Raw genomic sequence first — 25,159 nt, forward strand, 5'->3', positions numbered from 1 at the left:
GTGCAGTTCCCTGTCACACCAGGCTCCATGGATGTCCTCTGGATTCTCCAAACCTGATTCTCCAAACCTGACCTCATGCTGCAGATCTAAAGGGGGACAGGGTGAGGCAGAACATGGCACGTTCACAGTTCAGACATGGACAGCAGCAGCAGAACCAGTGTCACCCTTATCCCTGTGCCTCAGCAGCCCTTCTGTTCATCCACGTTACTGCTGCCACTGATTTAAGGCAGGAATTTCCTCCCGTGCAATCACACAGACATCCTTGTCTCCCAAAACTGATAGTTCCTATCAACATGGAAAGGAGACAAAAACCTGCACTCCATTTCACATGGAGGCCAGCTGAGACACCAATTGACAAAGCAGTTTATGCAAAATCTGCAGAAAACCTGGGATGCTGTTCTGGGCCAGCCCTTCACTGCCCAGGACCAAGTGAGCAGCCAGCTCCTCTCAGGGCCACCAGCACTGGACAGCTGGGTGCCTACTTGCCCTTGTGCCAGACAGACACAGATAATTCAGAACAGACAGTGTGGAAGGGGCTTACAGCTGGTCTGTGAGCCAGAGAGAATTAATTGATAAGGTTTACTGCTGAAAGGAATTTTACCACGGCCATTGGTATGGAGATAAGAGAGAAGTGGAGATGAAGAGGAAGAGGAAGAGGAAGAGGAAGAGGAAGAGGAAGAGGAAGAGGAAGAGGAAGAGGAAGAGGAAGAGGAAGAGGAAGAGGAAGAGAAGAGAAGAGAAGAGAAGAGAAGAGAAGAGAAGAGAAGAGAAAAAACCTGCAGTTGGGAAAAGTATTTTTAGAAAAGTATTTTTAGAAAAGTTTTGTGAAAATCAGTGGTGGAGATGGTTTTGCACCAATGAATGTTATAGTGATCTATTGTAACCAATGAATAAAGTGTAAACATTGCAGAGGGTATAAAAGAAGTTAGCTGTTGTAATAAACAGATGTTAGCCTTCTGAAATGTAGTGCATCCCTTTGTATATTATGTCTGCCCCAAAGTGACAAGACAGGTTCTCAAGGCTTGTTTGCCCATTAAGGTGTTGGGATGAGAGCTGGAGCTCCCTCCCATCTCCCTGGGCAGGAGCAGCTGCTGTCTCTGTATCTCCTGACCCTCAGAAACGCCACCATCCATCTCCACACCCACTTTTCCAGACCCCAGACCCCAAGCACCAAACCCTCCCTCTCCACCGGGCGGCCAGGTGGACCAAGGGGGACGGCAGAACCAACCTGCAGCAGGAGCAGCCCAAAGGAGCCGAGTGTCCCCGGCCCATGTGGCCAGCCAGGCCCTTTGTGGGGCCGTTCCCAGGGCGGCCATGGGTGCTGTGTGAGGCACCTGCGGGCTGCACAATGGGCTCTGGGTGCTCGGGGGAGAGACAGATTGATGTATTGTGTGTGGGGGAGGAGGGCTGTCACTGGAATCCATGTGAACCCAGGCTTTGGGGGCAGTGCAGATTGACAGCTTTTGTAGGGCACAGCTCTCTTTCAAAGCTCTGCTTTATAGACAGTAGGTTAGGGGGGCCCGGGCTTTCACTCCCATAATTCGAACAGGGCAATCATCAGCATTGAGAATCTCTTCCCTCTCCCTCTCTCTCCCCTTTTTTTATTTTTTTTTCCACCCCCTTGTTATGCATTAAATGATTTCAGTGGAGGAATGTGCGGCATTAATTAGAATTGGTTAGCAGATACCGAGGGGAAAAGTTTCTTCACAACAACTAAAGGAGGTGTCAGTGCCACAAAGGCGGTTTTGTTTTCGCTCTCCCCCACATTATCAGTGCAATATGTAAGGTAGCGATTCTTTTCATTTAAATTAAGTGGAAAGCTACTAAATCTTGTTTTATTCTCAAAAAAAAAAAAAAAAAAAAAAAAAAGGAAAAGGTCCTTAACACTTATCTTTTAACTTCTTTTATTTTGCAAGGTTAGTGTTTACTTTTGCTTTCAGTCCTCCCCATTTATAGGCCTGCAAAGATGTGTATCCAGTTTTGTGTATCATTTAGCTCTCACAACTATAAGCCAGTACAACTAATATATGAGGATTGTCTCCTGATTAAAGCAACAACTTTACCATTTAAAATAAAAAGCGCTCGTCTAGAAGGACACATTGAAATTCAGAAGTGTGGCTGGCTGTTCTCTGCAGGGATTTCCTCGTTTCTTTCAACTTTTTAAATGGAAGTTAAGCTAAAAGATGGGCTTGGGCATATAAAGTAAGAGCTTAGAAGAAACGCTCATTAATACCTCTATGTACTCTTTTTATTTCATTCCTTAAAAACTTTTCCCATAGACAACACACAAACAAATATAAGCCCTCATAGCGTTTCAATATTTTCCTCCATCAAAAGTACTCTACTTATTTATAAAATAATCATTGGAAAAATAAAAACTAAAAGAAAAATCTTAACAAAAGACAGAGATCTAAGTGCTACACCATGGGGCCATATCACACTCCTTGTTTACTGTTAAGGGTTTAAAAATTACCAAATTATTACCACCATAAAGCAGCATCTCTTAAGACATGTAAAGCCAGCTGCTGTCTCCAGAAGTGAATTATCAAGGCTCCATGCCATGCAGAGCCCCTTCCCACAAACTCCCCTGGAATGTAAAGATATTTACACTTTGCCCACAGCACCAGTCAGCTTCTTGCATTCTTTTTTTTTTCTTTACCAGGAAAAGAATCATTCCTGCTTGTTCCCCAGAGGGAGGGCTGGGAGGAAGAGCAGGTATTCCTGGAGAGGGAATGGTCCTTCTCCTGCAGGGCAGATACCAAACCGTCTTTTTTTTTTTTTTTTTGTCTGACCTACCCAGCAGTCTGTCCCATGCATTATATAGCCAAAACCACAGCTTAAAATAGAAGCTTTGCTATTCAGTATCTAGATCTTAACAACCTTGATTATACCTCCACCTTACTGATAAATCAGGAGTTGCCAGTGGGAGAGATGATGTTAGAGCTTTTTTTAAACGCAGCTCAGCATTGCCACAGCAACTTTAAGGGCTGGGCAAAGATGAGCAACACAGAGAAAGAGAGGAGCAGTTTCTCCTGAGAGCAAGGTGCTGTTTCCTAAGCAGAAATGTATCAGTATAAAACACCAGCTAAATATTTCACCCTCTGGCTGGAGGCTTTTCCCTGCCATGAACAAGCTGACTAAAACTCTGACATTGTCTTCAAGAAAAAAAGTCCATGGGGTGTGAGGAGTTATTTTCCACAGTGCAAAGGAAGGGAGGAACAGGGAACTCCTCCTTTCCAGCATCCCAAAACTGCCGGTGCAGCTTCGGCAGGTGGGGTGTGAGCCCACAAATGAATTAATTAATTCATCCATTCATTAACCAACCAACCGGGTGCCCCTGTGTGGAGGCTCAGGGCTGTTTGCTGCCTTCTCTGGGTAGCCCAGGTCACTGCTGGGGTGGGTTTGATGCCAGGACCAGGGTCGGGGTCAGGCGAGGCATCCTTCCCTCCCTGAGCCCTGGCACAGCCCCGGCTCTTTCCAGAGCCTCTCCCTCGCCAAGTTTGCCCGTGTCTCCTTCACCCTGGCCCAAGGGCCGGCTCCTCTCTTTTTTTCTATTTTATTTTTACACCCCCCCCCTCCCTGAGCACAGCACCTCTCGCAGAGTTATGCATCCCTCATGCATGTAAATGAGAGGGGTCCAATTACACGCGAGGGAGAAAGGGTTTAATGAATCGTGAAAAAGCAAGGGTTGCTTAGGAAAAAAAGCTCAATCCCCTCATCCCCCCACTTGGAAACGTGCGTTCCTCAGTTTAGAGAGGGGTGAAGGGGAGAATTGCCCCGGCTATGAATGCCTCGTCTGTTTGTGTTTATTCCAGCCTGCACTCCAGACCTGCCATGGGCGCTTTGGAAGGGAAATAGTCGAGCTCTGCACAGCACAAACAAATGCAATCCGTGATTGCAGATAACTCCGAGTTCTCTCACATGCAGACATTTCTCTTCCTCCTTTCCTCCGAGTGTTCTAAGGACACAAAACAGAAGGAAATTGTAATTTATGAGCTCCTGTACAGCACAGCCCCAAGATCTCTGACCAACTCCCACACCTGGCTGACCCTGAAATTGGTTGGTTATCATTGCCTGTCCCTGCTGAATGTGAACTGGACAGCTTAGGATACAATGAATAATTTAAGGCAAACCACTCCAAAGCAATAATATCAATGCCAAGTATGATTTCATTATGGTTACATTTAGAACAGACATTAAAGCAAATTGATTTGTAAATATTCTGAGATTATTTCAGAGGTCTATTCCTTCTGTTGTTCTTTTCATTTTCTTCTTTTTTAGCAAGATTAATTATTAGTCACTAATTGTTGCTAAAATAATTTTAATATATTGATTATGGTGTTAAAAAAACCCCAGTGGGAATTGCCTTCGGTGGAAATTGCACATCACTGAGCTGTGAAAAGGAAAAGAAACACAAACACTTGAGTCTGAGGATGGTCTCCCTTTTCCACATCAGTGAGGGAATCACAGCTATTGACCATTTGTAAATGCTCCAACCAAAATCTATCAGATCTATTGTCTGTTCAATATCTTTAAAATTTGTTCTCAAACTTTCCTTCTTTGTTTGGGTACAGAAATACCTGTGAAATTTCACATGAAGTGGTTTCTCATTTAGGTGGGATGCAGCTGGGAAGAAGAATGGCTTCCCCAACAGCAGCAATAGAACCACTCCATGTGTGCACAAATTTCCACAGGATCATGCCCCAATTTTACCAACTTCATCTAGAACCCTGCAGGCAAAATGCAGAACTTTTTGCATTTCTCATTAGAAGCATGTGGAATAAAAAGAGAGACCTACTGCTTTGGTGTTGCACATTCTTAGTCCTGAATTGTTGGCCAGACAAAAAAAAAAGAGTGATGGAATTTCCTGGTCTGACTGAAAATGAAAAAACGAATGAAGATTGATAGGAAGTCAGATAAACTAAATTGATACTTCTGGACATAACAAAGTAAATTTTTCAGCCTATATAATTAATTTCACCCAAAGATGGTACAGAAAGTATCTTAAAGAGTATATATGTCATAGACAAAATTTTCATATAAATCACGTGCCATGTAAGTTTAGCTAACAGATTGACTCAGCCACATACATCAAACCTTGTTCAGAAAATAACATTTAGAGAGGCACAGAGGGGAAGAAACACCATCTGAGTTAAAAACAACATCTTATACAACGGTGTTAAGGGAAAGACACATTCTGGAGCTCATAATTCTCATACATTTCATCATGGAAGTTGGATAAACAAAGAGCTTTCAGCTACAAATATCACCATGCAGCTGACACGCTATTAACACATTCTCCTGAAGGACATTTTACTTAGATTTGTTTTCCAGTTAGCATTTTAAGTTATTTAAGGGTGATGCTTTCCTAACGCACTTTGGGGTTTTCCTTTTCTTTGTAAGGCAATGCAGAAGAACAATTCTTTAATACAGTATAGAAATACCAGGATAAAATATCAAGTGCTCATGAGATCTCTTTTTTTCTTTTTTAACAAATCAGGAATAGTTAAAATCACAAAGCCACTTACATCTCCATTCCTATATCAGTGGGACACACCACTACCCAAAAGAACATTTTCTGCATCCAATCCTAAACCTGAAACTTTTCATTCCCCTCAGTTTCCTCCATGTTCAAGCTTCTCTGGTGCTTCTACCACATTACTTTTCCTCTCCTGCCCACGCATGGCAGATATTCGGGGTGGTGGATATTCGGTGATATTTGGGCTGGGACAACTTTCATGGATCAGCAATTCCAATTCCACCGCCTGGAAAAGTGAAAGAACTTTTTTAAGGTCTGCCCTAAGCAGTGAGGCAGGGGGAGAACCATGGGACCCAGTTCTTTGTGCTGAAGTGCACAAATGAAGGTTTTGCTCACTCCCAGACTCTCTAACCCAGCCTTTTCTGCCCCATTTATGTGCTCATTCAGAGGTAAGGACATGCACACCTTGCCTTGCTCTTCAAACCTCCTGCTTTTTTCTACACTTGGCTGCTACCACCAAGGGCACAGGAGAGCAGACAAGGAACAGACACCAACCAGGGAAATAGCAAAGATCTGCTTGTCTTGGTCCACCAGCTCTGGCACATCTGCCTTTAAGATTTAACTGCAGGCTAGTTATGTTTTCATTAGTGAGTTCTGATTTTCACAAGCCAGGATCAGACTGTCTGCACAAAAGCCTTTGCTTTTCTTTCAACAGAAAACATATTAAATACACTCTCAAGTGGTTGCAGATTTATTTTTTTTTTTAATGGGGAAACATTAGGTAATTAAGGAAATCATGCACCATGCCATGTGGAGGCCTCCTAACAAATACAACTTTGGTGGCCATGACCCTGGCCAGAGGAAGAAGGCTGTGATGTCACCTCATCCCCAAGCCCCAGTTTCACGGATAGTATCTCTGAAAGGAATTGTCTAAAGGAGATTGTTCCTTATGAAAAGTTCACATGATGGAGTCTGAAGGGCTTGTTTCACTTGAAGCCCAGCAGGACAGAGCTGTTTGGAAAGAAGCATTCAGTGTGTTCTGTTTTGCTGAAAGCTGTCACAGTGAACAAGTACTTAGCAAACAGCATGAACAAGGATATGAACTAGAAAACTAGCAGGGCCCTGACAACATTGTAATAGTGGGCTCGTCTGTTCAGAGCCTCTGCAGTGATGCATGGGGGCAGGAGAAGGGAAACAACAGCACTGGGGTCCTGTATTTTACATTTTTTAGACAGGTGACAGTATTTATCACTGCCCCCAACCTGTTTGTGCTATCGTGGTCGCTCCTGGCACGGGTGGGAGGGAGCAGCCTCCTGGCCAGAGGGGCTGCAGGGCACATCCCAAGGGGGACCTGACTGATTCACTGAAAAGCAGCCAGTTCTCTTCCTCTGGTCCGGTTCTGTGATATCTGTGCTGTTGTTATGATGGGCTGCCTATGCTGTCACTCCTTACATGTCTAATCCGGGTTCAGCAGTGAATAAAAACTGCCTCAATCCCAGTTTACAACTGGGAGAGGATCTGCCATCCCACAGCTTTGGAAAGAGGCCCCTTTCCCTCCTGATGAGTTGATGACACCACGTAGGGATAAACTAGCACCCATTAAAGACCCCTCTCCCTCCACCCCATCAGAACATTAAGAGACACCAAAGGAGTAGGGGTAAGAATAAGACACACAAAATACTCCTTTGGTTTTTACATAGTGCATCCAGGTCCTTGTTTCTCTAGCAAGCCTCAAAACCACACTAACCACACCTTTCCACCATCACTCTGACAGCTGTCCAGCTCAGGACAAGCAGAGCTTCAAAAGCTATGAGAAATCATTTTTATTTATCACTTCTGACAGGTTGTGCATTTTCCTAGATAGACAAAGCTCCCAGCTGGTGTCCTTTGCTGCAGAGGACTAACTGTGCCTTCTCCAGATCATCTTCCACCAAACAATTGACGCAAAATCCCTTTTCCCTCATTGCCTTTGCAAGGACAGAAGATTTGGAATGCTAAAGTGCCCAGCATAGCATTCACCTCTTGGCTTACAGACCTCCACTGGCTCAGGATGGAAAGAACTTTTCTAGCCTATAGCAAATCCTGATTTTAGCAGGTGCTGGGATATGATCCTGGACCTGTCACCCATTCCCTTCATAGTCTGCCATGGCTGAAAACCTCTTGGAATGGTTTGTGGAAGCACCAGCTCCTGCACTGAGAGGGATCAGAGGCACTGCTGCCATCCTGACCCTCTGACTGCTCCTTCCTTCCTCCCTTCATGGCCAGGAGCAGAGTTACTGCTTCTGCCTGGAAATTTGGATCTTAATTTATAGGGCAAATACACATTGCTTTTAAAAGGTTAAAAACAGAATTTTGTCTGGCCTCCTGCCTCAGTGCAGCCCTGGGATCTGAGGAGTATCTGTCCTTAATCTGAGGCTTCTAAACCCTTCAGCATTAAAGACAGGAATGTTTTTCAGTAATCCACAATGTTTCTGGGTGAGCTCTCCACTAAGTCCCTCCATAACACTGATAAACATCCAGCTTTAGGATGAGCTGTATTCCAGGGAAATCCAGAGCTGTGCCCACCAAAGTGACAGGCTTTGTCTGGGTCTGAGGAACACGTTTTATCACTTTTATGATAATTCAAATGTATTATTCTCTAGTTCACATGTAAACTGGTAATCAGGTGTTCTCAGATTCAAAAATACCTCGTGGGATTGAATTTGCTTCAAAGATAGGCACAGCTACTTTCCCCCTCTGATAACCACATCCCTCAGATCCTGGGAATTCTATTACAAGTTTCTTATCATTATGAGGATAAGAGAGTTTTTTCAGCAAAGCAAGTGTCTTCTGTAAGGAGACCAATTATGATAAGGCTTTTCTTCCACTGATTTTTTTTTCAGCTGCTCCCTGAACCAGATAGCATGTTTTCATTAGGGGAAAAAAAGTTTTCCCCCTCTTTTTCTCTGCTTTTTCCAGTCTAAATCTTTCATTCCAAGTGCAGAAGTTTGGAAGAGAAAGGATTAACCAGGCTTTATTGAAAATACCAGCATTTTTATTATATAGGGACCTGTATCATCAACATTTTTAACAATACAACTTGGATTAGCCAGGGAAATTTGGTCTGGAGCAAGAAAACATTGACATGATGCCCTCACCACAGGACTGAGAGTGAGCACCCATGCAGAGGTGATGCCCAGGTGGAAACAGGGACATTTCCAGATGGCATTGCTGGCTACAGAAGGTGCCACCACAAATTCTGGACAGCTGCAGAGGGACAGGATGCAATTGTGTGCCCCACCTCTGTCCCTCTACCTCTATAAAACATCCACTGTCACTTTTATGACTTATTCCTCTGCCTTTTGTCTCTCAATTTGCAAAACTGCTTTGCCCCACCTGCGCTGCTCCTTGCAGCATCTGGAGCTCCACAATCAGGGTGGCAGACACAGATCTGCTGCTAGACCTGTCACTGCCTCGTCTGCAGCAGGATGGGGGTTTTTGTCGTGGCATAGCAAGGGAAAAAGCCACTCTTTCCCTCCCCACAGATACCCCATATTCCTGGTCTTTAGGCTGTTCTATTCCCAGGCTGGCCTATCTTTAACCCATGAGCTGTTTGAAGCTGTAAAACACAGAGCCCCTTTCATGCAGGGAGGGATGTGTTCCTGCCAGGCCCCAGTGTTCTAGGGAATTTGCCAGATCCCTCAATAATCTGATCCTCTGCCTTTTGGCTGCAGTGCTCAGAGCTGGCTCTCCCAGAACAGGATCTCCATCCCCTCCTGCATCGTGCTTTCCCCACTGCCTGGTAACCATGTGGAGGCTCCAGCCCGGTCCAGCATTCCCTTCCCAGCAGAGCAGCAGCTCCAGACAGCACAGGCACATGCAAGAATGGAGGATTTCTAATTGCAGTGTCCCATTTAGGCTTTCTGATACAATAAATGCACTAGGTTTGATTCCTGCAGCACAAATCACAGGGTTTGATAGGGATGCAGGAATCCAGCAGAGTGCCAGGAGCAAGGAGAAGGAAAGTCATGTAAAAGATGGTCCAAACTGGGCCTGAGAAGGGATCAGGGACAGCTGAGCTGCCTTACTATCTATGCTGAGACCCCAAACACTGTTAGGAACCCTCTCCCCTGGCTGGGAGCTCAGCTGTGCCCACCAGGCCAATGAAGAGATACCCCCACACTCCAGGGCTGCCAATTAATCACTGTGCACATGCTGAGGAAAAAGCCGTGCCAGCAAGGCTGCAGCAGTGCCAGCCTGAGAAAAAAGGGAGGTGTCACCCTGTGTAGCTGCTCTGTCACCATCCAGAGCCAGGGCTGGAGGAAATTGCTGCTCCAGACATCGCCCATCTGACTTCCCTCCCGAGCTCTTGTTCCCTCTCCTACCCAAAATGAACTGATCTTGCAGAAAAGGAATGTAATTTTAAAAGTTCTGAGTTAATCAAATGCTTTAAAAACACAGTGCCCGTGGTACAATGGCTCAACTTTGTCCTGGGTGTCAGGCCATTCACTCCAGCAAGCTTGCACCAGAGATGAATTTGCTCTGGTGCCTTTGTCAATAAAATTCTCGATTAAAAGAGACCCTATATAGAGCTGGTCCCAGAGGTAATTGCTAGTTAATCAGCCAATTAACTGACCCAACGAGTAGGAAAAGGGGAAGGGGGAGGTAGGGGGGAAACAAATCAGTCAAGGTACGGTAGAACGTAATTCTTTGGGAGTTAATGTTAGAAACCTTTTTAAAGGGATTTCAGCCTACCTTGACTCACTCCCCTTCCTCTTCTTTCCTTGTTCTCCTCTTCCCAATTTGTAATTGTTGGTTCCCCTAATTGGCTGATTAACTACTTATTACAGACAGACCTGGAGGTATGTGGGATCCCCTCAGCCACGTTGATTGCACCAAGGCAAGCAAGGCTGAATGCAGCAGAGCATCTCTGTGGGCTGGCTTTTCCCTCCCCAGCCTGATGGCTTCGAGTCAAGCAGCATTTCATTCGAGAAGACCCTTTTCTAAACTAGTTTCTCTTTTATTTATGTAATGCTACAAAGAAAGGGTTTATTTTTTTAACACTCTGTTATGCAAACACAATGATTTTAGCAGTAAAGTTTGTACACCCCAAACCAACCTAATTCCCATTCACTGATCCACTATCAGGATATTTTAATGAATGAGCTGTTACAGCTGCCTGATGTTACAATAATAAGTGATGACAATAGAATTAACCTCTATTTTCCTTTGATAGTGTCACCAGGCTGCTGGCTACCAGCAGCAGTGCTGGGAGATGAGTCCTAAAGGTGAAAAGGGCAAGCTGAGAGAGTTCCCCTCATTTCCCCTCCTTGGCTTTCTGCCGGGGAAGAGAGCAGAGCTCACCCTTGTATTTGTTGTGTTCACACCAGATTTATGGCAGGGCAGAAGGGAGGTACCAGCGAGTCCTGGTACATCCCAAAAACCACACGGCCAAGGAGGAGCCCAAAGCTGCTCCCTGAAGCTTCAAAGAGGAGTTTTGCTGTTGTTCAGCATGAAGGAAATCTTCCAGCGCTGCTTTGACACACCTTGGGCAGCAAAGGGGGACAGGGATGGAGCTGGCACACGTCAAACTGTGACAGCAGGGCTCCAAGGGCTGACCTCTCCCAAATAATATCTGTCAGTGCACACAGGCAGGTTATTTTCTAAAGCTGGTGGATTGTTCTGGTCTCTCACCCTCCTCTGTAAATAATAAATAATATTCTTTTTTTCCTCCTCATTTCTTAAGCTGCAAAGCAGCAACTTCTCCAGGGAGATGGGCAGAGAATGGAGTTCTCCTGACAGAGCCTCCATTGCATAAACCTCTTCTTCAAATTCTACTTTCTCCCTCACCTCCAGAAGAGAGTTTGAGGTTTGAATTCTATTTAATATTTGTGATTATTTAGTCCTCCTACCCCTCTTTTCTGCCTCTGCAGAAGCGCAGGCTGAACCCGGGCAGCCCATCCTCAACTGCATGTAAATCACAATCTGATTAGGCAGTGATATATTCATCTCTAGCTCCTGTATAAAAGTTATTCAAGTATTTTGACAAAATAAGTGCTGTTTACTTTATACATTTTCTGCTAATTCTAAAGATTTCTGCAAACCTAAAGGATCTCATGGAATTTACAGGCTTGTGGCTTTGCTATTGAAAGTATAAAAGCATGCTAAATTAAGTTGATTTGCCTGTGAAAGAAACACGTCCATTATTCATGTCAGGGCCCTGTCACATCAAATTGAGGGAGTGAAGAAAACCCTTTTTTATCAATGTTTAGAAGCAAGGGAAAAACCGACCATTCAGGAACTGAATTTCAATTGGGAGAAAGTCAGCCTGAAAGCAAGGTTAAAAAAAAAAAAAAAAAAAAAAAAAAAGAGCTGGGGACATGTCTAATGTTGGAAATCAGCAAAGGGTGGGTTGATTTAACTTTGGCTGGGATCTTTCAAACAGAAAGCCAGGACGAAACTCAAAGTAGCAAGTAGAACACACAGTCTCGATGTCTCTCATGTGTAAACTTGTCACAAGTAGTTAAGCTAATTCAGATTTCAAACTTTTCAGACCCTGTTCTTCTTGGATGCTTCGAAATAATGATAAAAATTGTTAAATAAAGCATTGCATTTGTGCTCAGCTAATTTATCCACTGGCTATTACATGATTTAATTCTTATTAGCAGGCAGCATGTAGGGGGTTTAAAGCCTGATGAGCTGACAGAAATTGGAAAAAAGGTTGGTTTAGACATGGTTTTTCTTCAGCTGGGGGCTGAGAGGATCAAAAATAGTCAGGAGTGTTTCCTGTCTACTATAAGAGACATAGATATAGATATAATATATAACTTAATATAGCCAGAAAATCTCCCAATTTATATGATCTACTCTGTGGTAGGTACAAAATAAACAGAAAATAAATGGCACCTGCCATCTTTTAAATTAAAAAAAATTGATTTGCAGTCTCCTAAGCTACCCCAATATATACAGAGTAAAATGAGAAACTCTAAGGGGAATTTTGTACATTGAAATTCTTCTCGTTGTCTGATGATAATTTCTCGTGTGTCCTGCTTATTTAGCAAACAAAAAGCTTACAGTTCCTTCTGCCTACAGTTGGTTTTTATAAGCTTTAAACAGCATGGTAAGTGGCATTTCACAGTCTTCTGCTTCAAGCCTAATCTGTTTAGACTGGACACTTCAAGATATTCTTTAAAAGCAGCTCAGTTTTTATGTCACTGACATTATTATACTGTACAAAGGCTAACTCAGCCACTTAAATCATGTTTCTGGGTACCAGGCCTGTACCTCATTTCTGCATGAGATTTGTTTTCCTACCTTTTGTTTTTGCCAGCCCCAGAGCCTGGGGGTTAACATGTTTTCTGCTTTAAAGCCCTTGTGTGAAAGACACTTTGCCACCTCATCCAGGCTCTCTCTGAGCTTCCCAACTTCAAAGTCTCAAGCTGGGAAAGCAAATCTTAAGTCCCAAATGCTGGACTCTACAGGACCCCTCCACTAAAGTTAAGTTCTTGTCTTTAATTGAAAATTGCAGCCAGTGTAAATAGGAGATAGTTTGCAGCAAGCTGGTCACAAAGGGAATTACCTCGTGGAGTGGCTACACTGGGGTAAACAGAGGGGATAAAAAGGGGGAAGAAAAAGAGGGAGAAAAAAAGCCAGGAGTAAAAGAGAGAGGCTTTGTGCTGTGGAGGTAGCATCAAGACAAGGATTAATGGCTGGAGGAATTGTATTTTCCGTGCTTTCGGTGACGTTACAATCTCCCAAAAGTAAGTGTTACTAATAAGTGGACCAGTAAAGAGAGGTCAGGGTATTAAGGGAAATGGAAAAATCAGGCTGTGAAAATAACAGGAGCCTTTTATTCTGTAAAAACCAAGCAAAGTGGTGCTGATCTGTTTATTTTTAGTACTTACATTTGGGTCAACTAGTGAAGTTTATTATTTCAAAGAGTTGACAAACAATAAGAAGTGATACACTTGTACCATAAATGCCATTTTCTGCCAACTGAACTTATTCCCACGTGCCCACAGTTTATTTATTTCACAGTGAAATTAATTTCACTGTTGATGCATTACAGAGATCTAAGAGTGAAATCCAAGCAGCTGTGCTGGAGGGGTGCCAGGGGAGTGGTGGTGGGGGTGGGAAGCAGGGCAGAATCCTTTTCCATCCTCAAACCTCTGCTGCCCTGGGGCTGTGGTGCAGGGACAGGCTCAAAAAGCATCCCCAGAGCTCTGCAACCACTCGAGAAGGCACAGCAGGAGAAAGAGAGGGGAGCCCTGTGGCCTGCTCCTCTCTCCCACTCCCAGGAGAAGGGGTGAGTCGGGATTTTGGCTTCTTGGGCTCCCTGCCCTGGCTCAGTCAATCTCCCTTTCCAGCAGGACCTGCAGCTTTAGCAGCTCAGCTGTATCATGGAACAGCACCCTGAGACTCACTAATTTTAGGCTCAGTTTTACCAACTCCCTGAATCAGCCTGGATTTGTCTCTTGATCCCTCAGTGACAGAATTTTCTGCCTGCAGAATGGGAGGCAGAACTCTTCCTTTTCTTCCAGCTTCCTTTTCCACACAACCCTAAGCACAGAGTGGACACTGTGCTCCTGAGAATCCATTGAGTAGCTGGGATACATTTTTGTATTAAAATGATTACTACTTAATGATTGTTTAAACAAACACACTGACCTCTGTTCTGTGTTGAATAGCTCACTAATGCCAGGTCATATAGCTCCAGAAGAGCAGGAACAGCTGAAATCTGGATATCCTGAAAAGTTACAGGATGGATATTACCAGGCAAAAAGACTTTCCACTGCTATCAGTGCACCTACTGCTGGTTTTGTTTGAATTTGGGTTTTTAATTCATAGCTCAGCATATTCAAAATGCAGGTTTGAATGGAAACCAGCGGAGCCGGAGTCTAAAGATCTCATAGAAATATAATTGAGTCTGTTCATGCATAATGCAGAATTACAGGAAACTCTGATGGCATTCAGAAAAATGTACTTCACTATGTTTTTTCATGTTACATAACCTATTTTTAATAAAATATAGAATCTGTGAGTTTAAGAGTGCTGCGACACAAAACAGAATCCTACAATTATAGAGCAGGGAATTGCATTTGTTTCCACTCACTTTTCAGTGGCTTACAGGTTGCATTAATTAAAAACCATCCCAGAAGTTCCTGCAGTGTGAATCCATAGGGTGCACCTGTGAGAAACAGAACTGCTTAAAAATTCAGAATATATCCTAACTGTCCGAATAAACTAATTTAAAATTAGCATTAATTTTGAGAGTTCAAGAAATTACTCATTTAGCCAAGAATTCATAAAGTCCTCTTTCAGCTCTCGTCTTCCACTTGAATATTTGCATATTGGTTTTAATAGGATTTTCCTTTTTTTTTTTTACTGTCATGGGAAATATAATTGTGCATGGTGTGAGACTCTCCCCGTGTGTACACTAAAACAAACTCCATGCCTTTTAAACTGGGACCTAAATGAAGCCAGAGGAAAAAAACACTTAGCTTGAGCCATTGCCCATTATTATTCTGCTTACAATACACACTTGGGAAGTTTTCCTATTCATAACTCACTGTCTGCAGAGCACTGCACCTCTCAAAGATATGCAAGTTCATTCCAACATTTATCTGCTCTTTTCTCCTCAGGAGTTCAACTGTTTTTCCGCCTGATGGTTAGAATGAATTGGAGATTTTGAACTCATCCATCAGATTTGGAAATGATCCCTGAATTGATGAGAGTGTTTAACAGTTAATTGAACATTTCTGTTGTGAACTTTCCTTGTTTCAAAGTGCAAAAATGCCTCACCCAGGGACGTGAGCAAAGAAAAGAGGATCCAAGGCACGTTTTTGCCCCACAAATATTTTCATCCTCTAGAGTGCAGCAGACTTTTAAATAACTGGGGCATCACAAGTAAAAGTGATCTGAAAAGGACTTTCACACAACCTGAGACCTCCCATGCTCTGCTGCAGGAAATAACTCATCATTTTTCCAGAAAGATGCTCATGAAACATACACTCATCAGCCAACAGGCTTTCCAAAGGGACCTGATGATGCCTGTAAGTATTTAGCTGTTTTTTAATCTTACTGTAATCTGTGTACCCCACTGACTTGGCTGACTTTGAAAATTCACACATGTAATCAAGGGGAAAAATAATGAACCTGGATTTTTTCTCATGCCTGGACAGTCATGAAAAAAAAAACCTTCCAGACTTTCTACTCCATTATAGCACTTCAGCTAAAGAGAAATTAGTTTCTCCATTCTAAAACTCCACCAAATTGCTTACTTGTAGTTCACTTTTCTCCTTTACCCTGAGGTTTGTACAGTTCTTTTAGAACATGGCTTGAATTTCTTCCCTGTAGCCTTGAGGAAGGTGTCCCTGCCCATGGCAGGGGGTTGGAAGGAGATGATTTTTAGGGTCCCTCCCCACCTAAACCATGCTGTGACTGATCTATGGCAAGGCCTTAACTCGGTGTCACTGCTTCCTGCCACCTCTGGCACCCAGCAGAACCTCGGTGACATGTCCCAAATGCTGGAACACCTCCACCAAACCCTTCACAAGGACCTTGAGAAAACTCTTGGTGCCCCTTGCAGCCCGTGGTGCTTTTCCACTGCAGAACTGCTGCTCTGCTCCACTGCCCAGCCTAATTCCCTCATTCCTCTGCACCAGCTCCCTTTATTTGGTTGCTTTCTTTTCCCAGCACCAAGATCATTCCTCAGTGCTGGATGGTTAATTAACTCTCCTCCCAGGTTTTCCAGGCTCCTGTGGTGTGAGAGGGCTCAGCTCTGGCTAAGCAGTCACATCCCCCAGCCCCGTGAGGTGGAGGTCTGGGCTCAATTCCCCTCGCAGGATTTCAAAACAAAAATAGCTCTTTCTGCACTATATTTCTTCCCCTCTGTGGGAAACTGCTGAACATGGATTTTGTGCTTCCAGGGATGATAACCAATTTTTTTTTTTTTTTTTTTAATGAATTCTAATTCAGAACAAGCTTTGCTCAGCACCAGCTTGGTAAAAGGCACTTGGCCCAGGGCTAAGAGTCACATCCCCCTCTCCATGCTGGTTTTCCTGTTCCTCCTGTGTGCAGTTCTGTGATGAGCCAAGCTGGGAAATTGCTGCAGCTGAAGGAGAATCATTTCCTTATCTTTGCTGGGTTACTTCTCAGCCAGCCGCGCTTGATGATGTGTTTTACAAGGACCGCAGCTGGAGAAGAGCTGGAAATCAGCAGCAGGGACGAGGGGCTGCTTTTCTGCAGGAATCATCCCTGAATCCCGGCAGAAGGGTCAGGGACAGCCAGGCTCGCTCATCCCAGTCCTCAGCTGCTCCCAGAGCAAGCACCAATTACAGCAGATACATCCCAGAGCGCCGCCGGCCATCTGAAACTCACCCACATGCAAACCAAACCCTTCCCGTCCTCTGGAGTCCCGCAGCTCCAGGCGGAGATGGAGAAATGGGAATCAATGTCCCGGTGCAAGGCGCGCACAGGGGGGCACAACCCCAGCAGCAGAAACGCAGCCCCGGGGAAATCCAAAGGCGCTCACTGCGCCATAGCCCCGCTTTTCCTCAGGATGGACAGTGTCCCCATCATTCCCAATTCATGCCCAGTGACATCGGACCTAAACAGGCAGGGATAGCGGGGAGGGGATGAGGTTCTGGGGTACGGCTGTTTTCAGTGAGTTTAAAACACAACAGCTCCTTTTGTCGTGCTGCAGACAGCTCCGTGTGGTCACCTGCGTTTCTCCCTATGCGTCAGACATTGTATAAAGCACATAAAAGCTTTAATTCCCTGATTTTTGCCCGTTTTCCATCCTTTTTGCTCTCTCCGATCCGCCCGCGGGCCGGGCCCTCCTGCGTCCTCTGCTGTTCCAGAGGAGGAATTGCACAGCCCGTCCCTGATCCTGTCCCTATTCCTGATCCTGTCCCCGATCCTGTCCCTGTCCCTATCCCCACTCCTGCTCCTGTCCCTGATTCTGTCCCTGATTCTGTTTCTGTCTCTGCTCCTGTCCCCGTTCCTGTCATTGCCCCGTCCCTGTCCCCTGTCCCTATCCCCACTCCTGTCCCTGTCCCCGTCCCTGCTCCTGTCCCCACTCCCCTTCCTGTCCCTATTCCCGCTCCTGTCCCTGCTCCTGTCCCCGGTCCTGCTCCTTCCATTCCCTGCCATCCCATCTTTCCATGCCTGTGCTTCTCCACAGAAATATTCATGGGGCTATTCCTCCAGGGTTTTATAAAATCACCACAATTTTTATCTCACATCAGGCATAGACGAATCCAGAGGAGTCACTGAGATGGTCAGAGGGATGGAGCAGCTCTTGAGCAAGGAAAGGCTGGGAGAACTGGGATTGTCCAGCTTGGAAAAGAGAAGGCTTTGGAGTGAGCTAATCGTGGCCTTCCAGTGCCTGAAGGGAGCCTGCAAGAAAGATGGAGAGGGACTTTTCAGAAGAGCATGGAGTAACAAACAGGAATGGATTTAAACTGGAAGAAAGAAGGTTTCAAGTAGATGTTAGGAGGAAATTCTGCCCTGTGAGGGTGGGCAGGCCCTGGCACAGGGTGCTCAGAGAAGCTGTGGCTGCCCCTGGATCTCTGGAAATGTTCAAGGACAGACTGGATGGGGCTTGGAGCAGCCTGGGATGGTGGAAAGTGTCCCTGCCATGGTAGGGGTGGAATGAGATGGTTTTTAATGTCCCTTCCAAGCCAAACCATTCCATGATTCTGTAACTCTCTGGTTTGATATAAGCAGCACAGAGAGCTTTAGCCTAACCCAGACTGTTGGCTAAACATAAATTATCCATGGGGAAAGGAACTTTTAAACTACACTGTTGTGGAAACCTCTGGGAATCACAGCTCCAGCTCCAGCAGGGTGAGGAGGAGCACTTTGGAGAGTCTGTGCCCAGCTCAGTGTGACTGACCAATGTACCCAGCCTGAGCCTGGCTGTCCCACACTGGGAACTCCTCAGAGCTGTGAGCTCCCTCTGGCTCTCACCACTCCAGAACTGTGAATTGAATTAAAATCAGAATTGTGTCCTCTGTAGCACCAACAGCAAATACAGGGAGTGAACTCTAAGGAAGGAGCAAAGGCAGAGAGGGCAAGATCTGGAAGATCTGGAAGAGAGAGAAAGGGAAAGACAAGCTGGGAGGGAGTTTAGACAGGCTGGGAGGGAGTTTCTAATTGATGACAGACCAACAAAGAGTTTCATCCCAGCTTGTAATGAAAAAAAAGCAAAATGCCACAATTCCTCTCCATTTAAAGTTTCACAAATAACGACAAACAGATAAAGTCTAAGATGATATTTCACTTATGGCAGAATTGACATTCAAATATAACCAGTCCCAGCATGAGACCGGCCTAAAATTAACCATTTCAAGAACTATTTATAGAAATCCAAATTTGTATTCTTTTTTTGCATCTTCTTATTTAAAATACCAATGTGTATTTTGGTAACAAGACCAGATTGGTCACAGGACCAAGCACAGGATGTGCTTCTCTTTGAAGCAGCAAACTGCTTTTAAAAATCTCCATATTATAGAAACACAAAGTTCATGGGATTCCATAATCCGGTTAACTCCTTCAAATTAACAGTATTCTTCCCCAAATTAAAATCCAGTCCTTTATACTGTATTTGATCTGGATACAATTTGTCAGTGAGTGATACCAAAATGCACATAACAAGAAAACCAGTGCAATAATTAAAATGATACTGTCCTATGCAGACTGAGTGAGGTTAAAAAGCTCCAACAGGATTCCTGCCAGCAGGTCTGGAGCAGTGTAGGGAGAGGACAGGAAGTAATTTCACAAATGATGACAAACGGGTAAAATCCAAGATGATGTTTCACTTATGCCATTGGCAGTATTGACATTCAAATATACCCAATTCCAGCATGAGGCCAGCCTAAAATTAACCCCTTCAATGCCTGTTTATAGAAATCATAAAGCTTATGATTTTTTTTATATATTTTTAAGCTGCTGCTGCTGGTTATGAGGCAATAGATGTGGGAATAAAGGACTCCTGCACACATCCAGCAGCTCCTGTAATGGTGCAGCTTCAGGCTGCAAATATTGGTCCAGCCCCCAGGGATTTACCAGGCTGCTAAAGGCGCTGGTTACAGCACAGAACACTTCAGGCACCCTTGAGATTCACATCCTGGCAAGACAGGAGGTGCTGAGGGGAGCAGGGGCAGATTTTGGGGCTAAGCTCTGCCCTGTGGGGGCTTGGGATGATGGAAAAGCTGTGAGTGGCTTTACAGATGAGCCCCAACAGGTATCCTGCACCTTCCTGCACTGCCAAATATTTACAGATCTTGCTGTTATCAGTTTGTGTGGCAGATCTGGGCATCACCCAGCGTGACCCCGGGGGAGGCAGCCCTGAGGCAATGGTATGTTCAGCTCTGCTGGATCTCCATAGAGGGGGCCTGGAATGCAGGGGGAACAATGCCCAGGGCTGCACAGAGCAAAGGATGAAGGGCAGCAGAGTTTGATAACCACATTAAAGCACTACCAACATCTGTTCGAGCCAAAGACAACACTATCTCCAGGAATTAACCTCCTGAACCACTTAATCATTAACCTCAGCAGAGGGAAAGTTGGACAACAAGAGCCTATTTGTCAGCAGCCCCTCGGAGAGATGCTGTGAGCAATATTTTACTGAGAACAGCGTGAGAAGGGCTTGCCCAGCTTTATAAATTTTAAACACAGAATATATTTGTGTGGGAAACAAGGGGACAATGGGTGTAAATAAACAGATGATCCTACCTTGAAGCCTTCATCCATTTATCCTGTTTAAAGTGGCTTGAACTGTTTTGTCCTGCATTGTGTAACAGCATTTCCTCCAAACAAGCAGAGATGCTTCAGTTCTCACTCAGAAATATTCCTGGCTGTGGAAAGAATTACAAATGGATAGCATGTCACCATTTTAGACTTGCACCCATATCCCAAAGTTTCCTACTGAAAAACAGACCAGGGATTATTGCTTTGCAAGAAGAAGCAGAGCTAAAGAAATAAATTGTTTTATTTAATAATTATTTGTTTATATAGACTGTTTCCCATTCAGTTATTCTTCTCCAAGCCAGCCAAATGCCTTTCCTCCACATGGTGACAGTGGGTAGAGATTTTTTCTTTCTTCTGGATTTGATTTTGTTTTCCTAAGGAGGAAAATATTTGATTCCTTCAAACGTCTGGGCTCCAAATTTGTGGCAGAACTGCACAGTGGTGCACTGAGGCTGACAGTTCTTTTCTCTGGACCCCAGGTAATCATTTACCCAGGGGGTGTAAAACACTGCCACAGAAGAATGATGCTTTTTTACACACACTTTGCACCAGCCCCAGTGGCCACACAAGGTGTGCATAATCAGGGCCCAGATGTCTGCTTAGATATTGCCACAGTTGGAGGGGGCAGAAAGAAGAAAGAAAACCAAAAAAACTTTGGGAAGGTGACTGCTGAAAGGCTGCAAACAGAACCTGCTCCAATCCAAGAGCTGTGTAATAAAAAAAAATGGGTTATGCCAGAAATAGCCCAAGGTCCCCACCCAAAATTACCACCCTCAATTAAAATATATTTTGCAGACTATTCACACATGTGGGGCTCCTTCTGTTGCTACTTAAACTTCCCTGCTTAGAAGAGAATTATGATGTCTCTGGTGGGGTAAAGGGGTGGTTTCACCTCAACAAGGGAGGAAGAAGGAAGATCTCAGCCACTCTTTTTTTCTGGGTTGGTTTTCTATTGCTCGGCAGCTGAATGGACTCAGTACAGAGCCTCACGTGTGTCCAAGCCAGCATCACACAACCAGGGACTGAGATTCTCTCTTTCACACAGCAGCAGCAAGACCTTAAATCAGCTGAAACCACAGCATCTAACTTGGCTTTTATTCGTTTCATTACAAAACAGATTGGCAACTTGAGCAAAAAGGAAAAATAATGGTTATTTTTTCAATAATTGGTACAATATTTGCACCCTTGGTACAAAAATCATCCTTGAATGGACATAGAAACTGAATTATCCACTCAGATTGGACAAAGTGTGGCTTTTACCTGGTCTGGAGGCACCATCCCTTACCTGTGCCTGTCAGACATGAGGCAGAGACACTACAGCCCAACACTAATTTATATATTATTTTAGCCATGAATTATGCCCCCAACTTGCCTGACCTTAATGCTTGCAATGTGATTAGTGGTGTGCTGACAAAAATTTTAAAATAATCATAATAATTTCCCATTTTTAAATCAGTTAAAGGTAAACAGTGACCAAAGATGGTCACATTTACCAACAGGCTGGGAAGATGCTCCTCTGGTCAAGACATCCTGAAGAAATGTTCCTCAGAGAATTAATTTCTCCAGCAGGATGATCCATCATAGTCTGCACTCCCACAAATTGATTTCTTGAGGTTTATCATGGTAATTTTATCCTTGCTGCTGTCTCCTGCTGCTCTTCAGAGTCTGAGCTGCATCACTGGTTTTTAAACTCCTGTTTGTGGGGAAAGCTAAATTGGAGCAGCAGACAAGCCCCTCTCCTTTGGCTTGGGTCGCCGAGCTCATTAACGAGGATAATTAATTGGAACTTTGCAGCCCTGCCTTTGTACAACAGGGACAAGGCACAGGAGCTGTGGTGCCCCCTCACCTGAGCTCTCTTGCACAGACACCTGCTGCTCATAATTAAGATCCAGTGCCATAATTTGCATATCCTGATTTCTATCCCTCAGCTCCTGGAGACAAAGGGCAGCATTTACTGCAGGGAAATAGCAGCTAAAATGAAATGCTGCTCCTGGGCAGCTGCTTCTGCTAAAGGGCCCTGACACCAACCACCAGAGTGTTTCTATTTAAAAACGGTGTGTTTGGGTTGGATTTGAAGAAAAGCACGTGGTGACTTGCCCCTCGGGGGGATAACAGGCTTTTCATTAGAGGACAAGTGCCAGAAGATGAACTTCAGGGCAGGCTTTGTTTGAGGCTGGCAGAGCTCAGCAGTGAACCTGAGGTGTTGTCCCTGCTTTGGGGAGAGCAGGAACCTCACCAAACAATGGGATCACCTCACCCTCAGCTCACCTGGGAAAGGGGAGCCTGGAATCCACAATTCAGAGAGGGGAATATAGCACAGGAGAAAAGCACCAGGAGTCTCTGAAAATCCAGTCCCAAATGCCAGGTATTCCTCTGGCATTTCTCTGTTCCAGATGGAACAGACAGCTCCTTTGGATCCTTCAGAGAGAGGGTTTTCCACGTTCACACCTTGCTTGCAGAGATGACATCAGCTGTGAGCTTTTGGGGGATGCTGAGAGGATCTCCCAGTAACATCTCAACGTGTTCCTCACTGCATTTTTCCTCCAGGTTGCTGTGATGCTCCAGGGCAAGACACGGCTTTTGCTGGAAGATTTTCAGAGCCTTCTCTGGGTTTAAATCAGTCATCCAGATGATTAAAATAATTCTGATTTAGTCACATACCAAATAGGGGCTCACCCAAAACAGCTGCTAGGGCAGAACTTCACTGGTGGTGGAATTTGGATTTACAGCTTGCTCCAGTTCATTTCCAAACCCAGAATTCACATTCAAACGTGTTTTCATCTCGTATTCAAGAAAAGGAATAGAAATAAAGCCACGGATGGGAAACACAGTAGAGAGAATACAGGGTGACCTCAGTACAAAATCAATTTATAATGTAAATCCAGAGGGATCACAGGAAGCCCAAGGAGTGGTGGTGCAGATCAACAGAGACCACGACTGGGATGGGGGTCATGGTGCCCCTGCTTTGCTCCTTAGCTGAAGCTCAAGGAGAAAAACTGACTTTCATTCTCATTTCACTGTTTTCTCTGTGCTTTACTCACATTTTTAGATGAGCTAATCTAAAAAATGAAGGCTGCTCTCTCCAAACCCTCCAAGGTGTGCCCAGAAAAATGAGGTGGCATTCAAGTCAGAGAGTCTTGACAGTCTCTGAGGCTGCCTGTGAGATTCTTTCCACCTTCCCTTTTGGGAGCACCTTGCCTTTCACTTTTTCCTTACTGAAAAAAACACCAGCTATATGGAAGATGCACTTTTCTACTTCTTAAAGTTCAAAACAGAGAACAGTTCTATTATTGGATCTGGGGTGATGAGGCAGATACACCTGAGGGATGATCGAGATTGGAAGTTCCTGTTTCAAGGGTGAAAGCAAATGTGCAGTTTGTGACACCTGTAGAGAGAATTTACACAGTGAGTAAAAATTATCTAACAGTGAAGTTACCTAAACTCATGACTGCACCTGCAAATAAGGTGATGGGTAATTGACTGCTTACATTTAAGAGAAAACAGAAAACAAATTAATTTCTGATGGAATTAACTGCTACTAAATTTCATTTAAAAAATAAATTAAGACACTTCAGACATTCAAATGGTACATAATGCCTTATCTGTGACACAACTTCAGAATACATCCCTGGGAGTACCTGTTCAGCAGCCTGTGGCAAATGAAAAAGACAAAGAAAAACATTGCACTGGGAGTCATTAATTGAATTAATTAACCTAGTGACATTGTCATAGGAAGAATTTATCTGGCAACCAGCAGGAGCAGATCTCCAATCAGTTCACCATGGCTAACAGATTAACACTCACAGGAGCCCCTGGCAGCTGGCTGTGAACATTGCAAATTATCAGAAATTAATTAGCCAAATGCTGTGCACCCATGTGGATATTTTTGAGTTTAAGTAAAGATTATGAAGCCAATAACTCATCTGATGATTTATTGAGAGGAAACATCTTTGTTTGAACAAATAGGTTGCAGCATGGCTTTCTAATGGGAAAAAGAAGGGGGGAAAGAGGGGGGGAAACTTACAGCAAAACCATAGTTACAAAAGCCAAACACTTGTAAACAGGAATTAAACAATCCCCTCTGAAAAAAGGATATATACAAATTAATTCAGAAGGGTCTATTATTTTTTTAGAATATAAATAATTATTTTTGCGTACTTTACAAATAATTATGTTTCCTCCTTCAATCTATTAAGCTGGGATTCAAATATTTAGAATTTCTGCAAGATAGCTTTGTTCATCCAGACATTAATGGCTGTATCATACATGAAAAACAGAATTATAAGGAAACTGGGAGAACAACATGAAGTTTAACCTTAATTTTTTCTGCAACCTTTTATCAGAGTAACAGGCAACATAACCAAAGCACATTGGAAAGACTCTTTTTGATACTCTGGTGCTTCTTAGGAGTAGCCAAGGTATTGTCTAAAATAAAGTCTTAATCTCCATGTGATTTAACCAAAAGTACAACAGATACATTCTCACAGTTGGGTCTCAACCATCCCCCTCAAAAACTTTGTTACTTCCACTTTACAGTGTTTTGTTTGATTTTTATTTAAGTGGACTTGGAAAACTCCAGGAAGAAGTTTTTAAACATGCAAAATCGATCCATAACCACCAACTGGGAAGTGCAATGTACCTGTATTTAAGAACCTCAATAATCCATGTTTTTGCAAGAGTCGGGTTTACAGAACACAAACAGTAACAAACTTAACCCAGGAATGCAGAGATTCACCTGGACACAGAGATACTGAGAGGGGGAAAGGGGAAAAGAAAAGGAGAACAGAAGGATTAGAGTGGAAGAGGTCTGGAAACACAGAGGGGATGTTGCTGACACTCAGTCCTGAGGCTCTGGGAAGGCGATCCCAGGTTTGAAATAATATCTTGTGAGAGACCCCTGGGGAAACACCCCTGGCCAGGTCATCATTCCAGCCTAATGTGGTGCTC

At 44.1% G+C, this 25,159-nt stretch overlaps 1 long non-coding RNA gene across 1 annotated transcript; it reads right to left on the reverse strand.

Moving 5' to 3' along the window:
• Window positions 1-1,947: 1,947 nt before the first annotated feature.
• On the reverse strand, window positions 1,948-23,825 carry LOC148222085 (uncharacterized). The gene is made up of 5 exons (XR_015806645.1): window positions 22,481-23,825; window positions 20,198-20,319; window positions 17,702-17,857; window positions 14,571-14,645; window positions 1,948-3,958 (listed from the first exon to the last, which is right to left on the reverse strand). It is a non-coding gene; the product is annotated as an uncharacterized LOC148222085 (long non-coding RNA).
• Between the last annotated feature and the right edge of the window lie 1,334 nt (window positions 23,826-25,159).

The sequence above is a fragment of the Sturnus vulgaris genome, chromosome 14 (genome assembly GCF_052056855.1).
Source record: "Sturnus vulgaris isolate bStuVul1 chromosome 14, bStuVul1.hap1, whole genome shotgun sequence".
Lineage (NCBI taxonomy): Eukaryota > Metazoa > Chordata > Aves > Passeriformes > Sturnidae > Sturnus > Sturnus vulgaris.